This window comes from Balaenoptera physalus, assembly GCF_965194825.1.
Source record: "Balaenoptera physalus genome assembly, chromosome: 2".
NCBI lineage: Eukaryota > Metazoa > Chordata > Mammalia > Artiodactyla > Balaenopteridae > Balaenoptera > Balaenoptera physalus.
The window spans coordinates 127,800,665-127,811,651 of NC_138883.1; the positions used below are offsets into that span (position 1 = coordinate 127,800,665).

Genomic DNA, 10,987 nt, shown 5'->3' on the forward strand with positions numbered 1-10,987 from the left:
AATAATTTTTCTTTGTCTTTAATTTTTGCCAGTTTAAAATACTATGTGTCTCAGCGTGTTTCTCCTTGGGTTTATCCTGTATGGGACTCTCTGCACTTACTGGACTTGGGTGGCTATTTCCTGTCCCATGTTAGGGAAGTTTTCGACTATAATCTCTTTAAATATTTTCTCTGGTCCTTTCTCTCTCTCTTCTCCTTCTGGGACCCCTATAATGCGAATGTTGTTGCGTTTAATGTTGTCCCAAAGGTCTCTTAGGCTGTCTTCATTTCTTTTCATTCTTTTTTCTTTAGTCTGTTCCGCAGCAGTGAATTCCACCATTCTGTCTTCCCGGTCACTTATCTGTTCTTCTGCCTCAGTTATTCTGCTATTGATTCCTTCTAGTGTAGTTTTCATTTCAGTTATTGTTTTGGTCATCTGTTTGTTTGTTCTTTAATTCTTCTAGGTCTTTGTTAATCATTTCTTGCATCTTCTCAATCTTTGCCTCCATTCTTATTCCGAGGTACTGGATCATCTTCACTATCATTATTCTTAATTCTTTTTCTGGAAGGTTGCCTATCTCCACTTCATTTAGTTGTTTTTCTGGGTTTTTTTCTTGTTCCTTCATCTGGTATATAGCCCTCTGGCTTTTCATCTTGTCTGTCTTTCTGTAAATGTGGTTTTTGTTCCCCAGGATGCAGGATTGTAGTTTTTCTTGCTTCTGCTGTCTGCCCTCTGGTGGTTGAGGCTATCTAAGAGGCTTGATCGGAGGCTCTGGTGGTGGGTAGAGCTGACTGTTGCTGTGGTGGTCAGAGGTCCATAAAACTTTAATCCACTTGACTGTTGATGGGTGGGGCTGGGATCCCTTCCTGTTGATTGTTTTGCCTGAGGCAACCCAACACTGGAGCCTACCTGGGCTCTTTGGTGGGGCTAATGGCAGACTCTGAGAGGGCTCATGCCAAGGAGCACTTCCCAGAACCTCCGCTGCCAGTGTCCTTGTCCCCACGGTGAAACAGAGCCACCCCCTGCCTCTGCAGGAGACCCCCCAACACCAGCAGGTAGGTCTGGCTCAGTCTCCCCCAGGGTCACTGCTCCTTCCCCTGCATCCCGATGCACACACTACTTTGTGTGTGCCCTCCAAGAGTGGGGTCTCTGTTTCCCCCAGTCCTGTCAAAGTCCTGCAATCAATTCCCACTAGGCTTCAAAGCCTGATTCTCTAGGAATTCCTCCTCCCGTTGCCGGACCCCCAGGTTGGAAAGCCTGATGTCAGGCTCAGAACCTTCACTCCAGTGGGTGGACTTCTGTGGTATAAGTGTTCGCCAGTCTGTGAGTCACCCACCCAGCAGTTATGGGATTTGAGTTTACTCTGATTGCACCCCTCCTACTGTCTCACTGTGGCTTCTCCTCTGTCCTTGGACGTGGGGTATCCTCTTTGGTGAATTCTAGTGTCTTCCTGTCGATGATTGTACAGCAGCCAGTTGTGATTCTGGTGTTCTCGGAAGAGGGAGTGGGAGCATGTCCTTCTACTCCACCATCTTGGTTAATGTCTTTTTCATTTATTTCTGATCTGATCTTTATGATTTCTTTCCTTCTGCTAGCTTTGGGGTTTTTTTGTTCTTCTTTCTCTAATTGTTTTAGGTGCAACGTTAGGTTGTTTATTCGAGATGTTTCCTGTTTCTTGATGTAGGCTTGTATTGCTATAAACTTCCCTCTTAGAACTGCTTTTGCTGCATCCCATAGCTTTCGGGTCGTTGTGTCCCCATTTTCATTTGTTTCTAGGTATTTTTTGATTTCCCCTTTGATTTCTTCAGTGATCACTTCTTTATTAAGTAGTGTATTGTGTAACCTCCACGTGTTTGTATTTTTTACAGATCTTTTCCTGTAATTGATATCTAGTCTCGTAGCGTTGTGGTCGGAAAAGATACTTGATACGATTTCAATTTTCTTAAATTTACCAAAGCTTGATTTGTGACCCAAGATATGATCTATCCTGGAGAATGTTCCATGAGCACTTGAGAAAAATGTTTATTCTGTTGTTTTCGGGTGGAATGTCCTATAAATATCAATTAAGTCCATCTCGTTTAATGTATCATTTAAAGCTGTGTTTCTTTATTTATTTTCATTTTGGATGATCTGTCCATTGGTGAAAGTGGGGTGTTAAAGTCCCCTACTATGATTGTGTTGCTGTCGATTTCCCCTTTTATGGCTGTTAGTATTTGCCTTATGTATTGAGGTGCTCCTATGTTGGGTGCATAAATATTTACAATTGTTATACCTTCTTCTTGGATCGATCCCTTGATCATTATACAGTGTCCTCTTTGTCTCTTGTAATAGTCTTTATTTTAAAGTCTATTTTGTCTGATATGAGAATTGCTACTCCAGCTTTCTTTTGATTTCCATTTGCATGGAATATCTTTTCCCATCCCCTCACTTTCAGTCTGTATGTGTCCCTAGGTCGGAAGTGGGTCTCTTGTAGACAGCATATATATGGGTCTGGTTTTTGTATCCATTCAGGCAGTCTGTGTCTTTTGGTGGGAGCATTTAATCCATTTACATTTAAGGTAATTATCGATATGTATGTTCCTATTCCCATTTTCTTAAATGTTTTGAGTTTGTTATTGTAGGTGTTTTCCTTCTCTTGTGTTTCTTGCCTAGAGAAGTTCCTTTAGCATTTGCTGTAAAGCTGGTTTGGTGGTGCTGAACTCTCTCAGCTTTTGCTTGTCTGTAAAGCTTTTAATTTCTCCATCAAATCTGAATGAGATTATTGCTGGGTAGAGTAATCTTGGTTGTAGGTTTTTCTCCTTCATCACTTTAAGTATATCCTGCCACTCCCTTCTGGCTTGCAGAGTTTCTGCTGAAAGATCAGCTGTTGACCTTATGGGGATTCCCTTGTGTGTTATTTGTTGTTTTTCCCTTGCTGCTTTTAATATGTTTTCTTTATATTTAATTTTTGATAGTTTGATTAATATGTGTCTCGGCGTGTTTCTCCTTGGATTTATCCTGTATGGGCCTCTCTGTGCTTCCAGGACTTGATTAACTATTTCCTTTCCCATATTAGGGAAGTTTTCAACTATAATCTCTTCAAATATTTTCTCAGTCCCTTTTTTTTTCTCCTCTTCTTCTGGGACCCCTATAATCCGAATGTTGGTGTGTTTAATGTTGTCCCAGAGGTCTCTGAGACTGTCCTCAGTTCTTTTCATTCTTTTTTCTTTATTCTGCTCTGCAGTAGTTATTTCCACTATTTTATCTTCCAGGTCACTTATCCGTTCTTCTGCCTCAGTTATTCTGCTATTGATCCCATCTAGAGTATTTTTAATTTCATTTATTGTGTTGTTCATCACTGTTTCTTTGCTCTTTAGTTCTTCTAGGTCCTTGTTAAATGTTTCTTGCATTTTGTCTATTCTATTTCCAAGATTTTGGATCATCTTTACTATCATTATTCTGAATTCTTTTTCAGGTAGACTGCCTATTTCCTCTTCATTTGTTAGGTCTGGTGTGTTTTTACCTTGCTCCTTCATCTGCTGTGTGTTTTTCTGTCTTCTCATTTCGCTTATCTTACTGTGTTTGGGGTCTCCTTTTCGCAGGCTGCAGGTTCGTTGCTCCTGTTGTTTTTGGTGTCTGTCACCAGTGGCTAAGGTTCGTTCAGTGGGTTATGTAGGCTTCCTGGTGGAAGGGACTAGTGCCTGTGTTCTGGTGGATGAGGCTGGATCTTGCCTTTCCGGTGGGCACGTCCACGTCTGGTGGTGTGTTTTGGGGTTTCTGTGGCCTTATTATGATTTTAGGCAGCCTCTCTGCTAATGGATGGGGCTGTGTTCCTGTCTTGCTAGTTGTTTGGCATAGGGTGTCCAGCACTCCAGCTTGCTGGTCGTTGAGTGAAGCTGGGTCTTGGTGTTGAGATGGAGATATCTGGGAGATTTTCATCGTTTGGTATTTCGTGGAGCTGGGAGGTCTCTTGTGGACCAGTTTCCTGAAGTTTGCTCTACCACCTCAGAGGCACAGCCCTGATGCCTGGCTGGAGCACCAAGAGCCTTTCATCCACACGGCTCAGAATAAAAGGGAGAAAAAATAGAAAGAAAAAAAAGAAAGAGGATAAAATAAAATAAAGTAAGATAAAACAAAATAAAGTTATTAAAATAAAAAATAATTATTAAGAAAAAAAAGAAATAATAAAATTTTTAAAGTAAAAAAAGAAAAACACAAAAACACACGGTGAGAACCCTAGGACAAATGGTGAAAGCAAAGCTATACAGACAAAATCTCACACAGAAGCATACACATACACACTCACAAAAAGAGGAAAAGGGGAAAAAGTAATATATCTACCTTCTAGAGTATTTTTAATTTCATTAATTGTGTTTTTCATCATTGCTTGGTTCCTCTTTAGTTCTTCTACGTCCTTGTTAAATGTTTCTTGCATTTTGTCTATTCTATTTCCAAGATTTTGGATCCTCTTTACTATCATTATTCTGAATTCTTTTTCAGGTAGACTGCCTATTTCCTCTTCATTTGTTAGGTCTGGTGTGTTTTGACCCTGCTCCTTTCTCTGCTGTGTGTTTTTCTGTCTTCTCATTTTGCTTATCTTACTGTGTTTGGGGTCTCCTTTTCGCAGGCTGCAGGTTTGTAGTTCCTGTTGTTTTTGGTATCTGTCCCCAGTGGCTAAGGTTGGTTCAGTGGGTTGTGTAGGCTTCCTGGTGGAGGGGACTAGTGCCTGTGTTCTGGTGGATGAGGCTGGATCTTGTCTTTCTGGTGGGCATGTCCACGTCTGGTGGTGTGTTTTGGGGTGTCTGTGGCCTTATTATGATTTTAGGCAGCCTCTCTGCTAATGGATGGGGCTGTGTTCCTGTCTTACTAGTTGTTTGGCATAGGGTGACCAGCACTGTAGCTTGCTGGTCGTTGAGTGAAGCTGGGTCTTGATGTTGAGATGGAGATCTCTGAGAGATTTTTGCCATTTGGTATTACAAGCTGGGAGTATTGGGAGTATTTGGTATTGTGGAGCTGGGAGGTCTCTTGTGGACCAGTGTCCTGAAGTTGGCTCTCCCACCTCAGGGCACAGCCCTGATGCCTGGCTGGATCACCAAGAGCCTTTCATCCACACGGCTCAGAATAAAAGGGAGAAAAAATAGAAAGAGGATAAAATAAAATAAAATAAAATAAAATAAAGCTATTATAATAAAGAATAAGAAAAAAATTATTAAGAAAATATTATTAAGAAAAATTTTTTTAAATTTTTTAAAATAAATTTATTAATTTTTTATAATAAAAAGTAAGAAAAAATTATTAAGAAAAAATATATTAAGAAAAAATTTTTTTTAATTTTTTTAAAATAAAAAATAAGAAAAAAATTTTTAAGAAAAATTTTTTAATTTTTTAAAATAAAAAATGAGGACAAAATTATTAAGAAAAAAATTTATTAAGAAAAAAAAGGTTTTAAGTAAAGAAAAAAAAAAATACAAAAACGGATGGACCGAACCCTAGGACAAATGGTGAAAGCAAAGCTATACAGACAAAAATCTCACCCAGAAGCATACACATGTACACTCACAAAAAAAGGAAAAGGGGAAAAATTAATATATCCTGCTCCCAAAGTCCACCTCCTGAATTTGGGATGATTCGTTGTCTATTCAGGTATTCAACAGATGCAGGTACATCAAGTTGTTTGTGGAGCTTTAATCCGCTCCTTCTGAGGCTGCTGGGAGAAATTTCCCTTTCTCTTCTTTGTTCGCACAGCTCCCAGGGCTCAGCTTTGGATTTGTACCCACCTCTGCATGTAGGTCGCCTGAGGGCGTCTGTTCTTCACTCACACAGGACGGGGTTAAAGGAGCAGCTGATTCGGGGGCTCTGGCTCACTCAGGCCTGGGGGAGGGAAGGGTACGGATGTGGGGCAAGCCTGCGGTGGCAGAGGCCGACGTGACGTTGCAGCAGCCTGAGGCACGCCGTTCGTTCTCCCGGGAAAGTTGTCCCTGGATCACAGGAGCCTGGCAGTGGCAGGCTGCACAGGCTCCCGGGAGGGGCAGTGTGTATAGTGACCTGTGCTCGCACCCAGACTTCTTGGTGGTGGCAGCAGCAGCCTTAGCGTCTCATGCACATCTCTGGGGTCCGTGCTGATAGCCGCGGCTTGCACCCATCTCTGGAGCTTGTTTAGGCGGTGCTCTGAATCCCCTCTCCTTCTGCACCGCGAAACAAAGAGACAAGAAAAAGTCTCTTGCCTCTTTGGCAGCTGCAGACTTTTTCCCGGACTCCCTCCTGGCTAGCTGTGGTGCGCTAACCCCTTCAGGCTGTGTTCACGCAGCCAACCCCAGTCCTCTCCCTGCAATCCGACTGAAGCCCCGAGCCTCAGCTCCCAGCCCCCGCCCGCCCCGGCGGGTGAGCAGATAAGCCTCTTGGGCTGGTGAGTGCTGGTCGGCACCGATCCCCTATGCGGGAATCCCTCCGCTTTGCCCTCCGCACCCCTGTTGCTGTGCTCTCCTCCATGGCTCCGAAGCTTCCCCCCTCTGCCCCCCACAGCCTCAGCCCATGAAGGGTCTTCCTAGTGTGTGGAAACCTTTCCTCCTTCACAGCTCCCTCCCACTGGTGCAGGTCCCATCCCTATTCTTTTGTCTCTGTTATTTCTTTTTTCTTTTGCCCTACCCAAGTACGTGGGGAGTTTCTTGCCTTTTGGGAGGTCTGACGTCTTCTGCCAGCTTTCAGTGGGTGTTCTGTAGGAGCAGTTCCACGTGTAGATGTATTTCTAATGTATCTGTGGGAAGGAAGGTGATCTCCACGTCTTACTCTTTTGCCATCTTGCCCAGACCCCCTCTCATTGTGGTTTTGATGATTATCCATGATGAGCATCTTTTCATGTGCCTGTTAGCCATTTGCATGTCCTCTTTGAAAAAACGGTCTACTCAGGTCTTCTGCCCATTTTTTGATTGGGTTCAATTTTTTTTGATACTGAATTGTATGAGCTATTTATATGTTTTGGGTATTAACTCCTTATATGTCACATCATTTACAAGTATTTTCTCCCATTCCATATGTTGTCTTTCCATTTTGTTAATGGTTTCCTTTGCTGTGCAAAACTTTTAAGTTCAATTAGGTCCCATTTGTTTATTTTTGCTTTTATTTCCTTTGCCTTAGGAGAGAGATCCAAAAACTATTGCTAAGATTTATGTCAAAGAGTGTTCTGCCTATGTTTTCTTCTTGGAGTTTTATGGTTTCTGTTCTTAAACATGTAGGTCTTTAATCCATTTTGAGTTTATTTTTGTAAATGTTGTGAGATATTTAATTTCATTCTTTTACATCTAGCTGTCCAGTCTTCCCAGTGCCACTTATTGAAGAGACTGTCTTTTCTCCATTATATATTCTTGTCTCTTTTGTTGTAGATTAATTGATCATAAGTGCCTGGATTTATTTCTGGGGAGAGCCCATTGATCTCTGTGTCTCTTTTTGTGCCAGTAACATGCTGTTTTCATTTCTGTAGCTTTGTAGTACAGTCTGAAGTCTGAGAGTGTGATACCTCCAGCTCTGTTCTTTTTTCTCAACATGGCTTTGGCTACTCAGGGTCATGTGGTTCCAAATAAATTTTAGGATTGTTTATTCTAGTTCTGTGAAAAATGTCATGGGTGTTTTGATAGGGATTACATTAAGTCTGTAGATTGCTTTGGACAGTACAAATATTTTAACAATATTAATTCTTCCAATCCATGAACACAGGATATCTTTCTGTTCCTTTGTATCGTCTTCAGTTTCCTTCATCAGTGTCTTATAGTTTTCAGAGTATAGGTCTTTCACCTCCTTGGTTAAGTTTATTCCTAAATACGTTATTCTTTTAGATGTGATTTTAAATGGGATTGTGTTACTTACCTCTTTTTGATAGTTCATTGTTAGTGTATAGAAATGCTGCAGATTTCTGTTTATTAATCTTGTATCCTAAAACTTTACTGAATTCATTTATCAGTTCTAATACTTTTTTTGGTGGAGCCTTTATGTTTCTCTCTATATAATATTACATCATTTGCCAATAGTGACAGTTTTACTTCTTCCTTTCCAATATGGATGACTTTTCATTCTTTTTCTTGTCAGATTGCTCTAAGTAGGACTTCCTATACTGTGTTAAATAGATGTGTCCAGAGTGGGGAGCTCTGTCTTTTTCATGATTTTAGAGGGAAAGCTTTCAGCTTTTCAGCACTGAGTATGTTAGCTGTCAGTTTTCAGAAATGGCCTTTATCATGTAGGGATTTGTTCCTTCTTACCAACTTCGATGAGAGTTTTTTATCATAATCGTTGTTCAGTTTTGTCAAATGCTTTTTCTGCATCTATTGAGATGATCATCCTTCCTTTTGTTAGTATTGTATATCACATTGATTGATTTGCATCCCTTGTATAAATCACACTTGATCATGATGTATGATCTTTTTTATATATTGTCGGATTCAGTTTGCTTATATTTTGGTGATGATTTTTGAATCTATATCCATCAGAGTTATTTGCCTGTAGTTTTCTTTTTTACAGTGTCTTTGTCTGGTTTTGATATCAGGGTAATGGTGGTTGTAAAATGAATTTGGGAATGTTCCCTTCTCTTCAGTTTTTTGGAATAGTTTGAGAAGGATAGATATTAGCTCTCATTTATGTGTTTGGTAGAAAACCTTGTGAAGTTGTCTGTTCATGGACTTTTATTTACTGGAATTTTTTGGATTACTAATTCAATTTCAGTACTGGTTATTGGTCTGTTCAGATTGTCTATTTCTTCCTAATCCAGCCTTGGAAGATTGTATGTTTCTAGAAATTTATCCATTTCTACTAGGTTGTCCAGTTTGTTGGCATATAACTGTTCATAGTATTCTCTTATGATTTTTTGTATTTCTGTGGTATCAGTTGTTATTTCTCCTTTTTCATTTCTTATTTTCTTTATTTGGGTCCTCTCACTTTTCTCCTTGGCGAGCCTGGTTACAGGCTTATAGATTTTGTTTATCTTTTCAAAAAGCTAGCTCTGGGCTTCATTGATCTTTTCTATTTTTTTTTTTTTTTGGTGTGTATTTTATTTTTCTCTCCGATTTTTATTTTTTCTTTCTCCTGCTGACTTTGAGCTTTGTTTCTTCTTCTTTTTATATTTTGTTTAAGTGGTATGTTAGGTTGTTTATTTGATTTTTTCTTGTTTCTTAAAAGTAGTCATGTATCAATATTAACTTCCCTCTTAGAACTGCTTTTGCTGCATCCCAAGGATTTAGAAAGTTGTGTTTTTATTTTCATTTGTCTTGAAGTATTTTCTGATTTCATCTTTGATTTCTTCATTGACCCATTGGTTTTTCTTGTTTTTTGTGTGTGTTTTTAGTAGTGTGTTGTTTAGTTTCCATGTGTTTGTATTTTTTTTCCATTTTTGTTTGTGATTGACTTCTAGTTCATACCATTGTGTTCAGAAAAAAAGCGTGATATAATTTTTATCCTCTTAAATTTGTTGAGACTTGTTCTGTGGCCTAGCATGTGATCTATATGGAGGACATTCCATGTGCACTTGAATAGAATGTTATTCTGCTGTTTTTGGATGGAATGTCCTGTAGTTATCTATTAATTCCAAGACCAGGGCTGGAACCCTTGTCCCCTGCATTGGCAGACAGATTCTTAACCACTGCACCACCAGGGAAGCCCCAGTGTCCATTTAGTGTTGATGAACTCTTAGTTTTTGGCTTATCTGAGAAGTTCTTTATCTCTCCTCCAATTCTAAATGACAGTCTTGCTGTAGAGTATTCTCAGTTGTAGGTATTTCCCTTTCACCACTTTACATAAATCATGCCACTTTCTTCTGGCCTGCAAAGTTTCTGCAGAAAAATCAGCTGATAGACTTATGGGGGATTCCCTTCCTTTGTATGTGACTCTTTGTTTTTCTCTTTTTGCTTTTAGAGTTCTCTCTATTTCTTTAACTTTTGCCATTTTAATTACGATATGTCTTGGTGTGGGTCTCATTTGGTTCATCTCGTTTGGGACCCTCTGTGCATCCTGTTTTGGCTATCTGTTTCTTTCTTCAGGTTTAGGAATTTTACAGCCATAATTTTATCAAATGCATTTTCAACTGTTTTCTCTTTGTCTTCTCCTTCTGGAACCCCTATAATGCAAATGTTAGTGTGCTTGGTGTTGTCCAAGACGTCCCTTAAACTGTTCTCATTTTTTTTAATTTTTTTTTTTTTTTGCTATTCTGATTGGGTGATCTCCATTATTCTATCTTCCAGAGCACTTATGTGTTCTTCTGTTTGACTGCTGTTAATTCCTTCCAGTGTGTCATTCATTTCATTTACTGTATTCTTCAGTTCTGACTGGTTCTTTTTATATTTTTTAGTTCCTTGTTAAACTTCTCACGTGTTCATCTATTCTTTTCTCAAGTTCAGTTAGCATTCTTATTACTAACGCTGTGAACTCTTCATCTGGTAAATTATCTCTGTTTCAGTAGTTGTTTATTTTTTTCTTTCTTTCAGGTTTCTTTCCCCCTTGTTCTTTCATTTGTAACAATTTCCTCTGTCTTCTCATTTTGTTTAACTTTCTCTGTCTTTATGAAATTAGGTGAAATGGTCACCTATTCCAGTCTTGAAGGGGTGTCCTTGTGTGGGAATGTCCCTATGCAGTTTGTGTTGAGTAGCTTTGATGGGAGAGCTGGATCTTAGCGTGTGCTAGCAGCTATCACCATGGTGGGAGGTGGGGCTGGAGATGAAGCAGCCAGAGCCAGTGCCAGATGTGAGCTGAGCTTCTCCTTTGTTCAGTGGCTGTCACTGCCCTATGTGGGGTGGGTCAGCAACTTCTGCTCCCAAGTTGCTGGAGCAGAAGCCCTGAGTGTTGGGTCTGAGCTGATTCCATTCCCTGTAAGTGTGTGCTCTGCCCTCTCCCAGCAATGGCACCTACACCCCAGAGTGGAGTAGCACTGGAGCAAGAGGGTCTGGAGTGTGCACCAGGTATGGGCCAGCATGCACACTGGGTGGTCCTGGCACCAGTCAGAGCTAAGTCTCTGCAAATGCCAGTAATAGCCACTCTCGCCCCTTTCAAATGC

At 40.2% G+C, this 10,987-nt stretch overlaps 1 protein-coding gene across 1 annotated transcript in view; it reads left to right on the plus strand.

Annotated features, from left to right (window-relative positions):
* GABRG3 (gamma-aminobutyric acid type A receptor subunit gamma3) overlaps window positions 1-10,987 on the plus strand; it is a 575,951-nt gene that overhangs the window by 104,292 nt on the left and 460,672 nt on the right. The gene's annotated exons all lie outside the window — the stretch shown is intronic.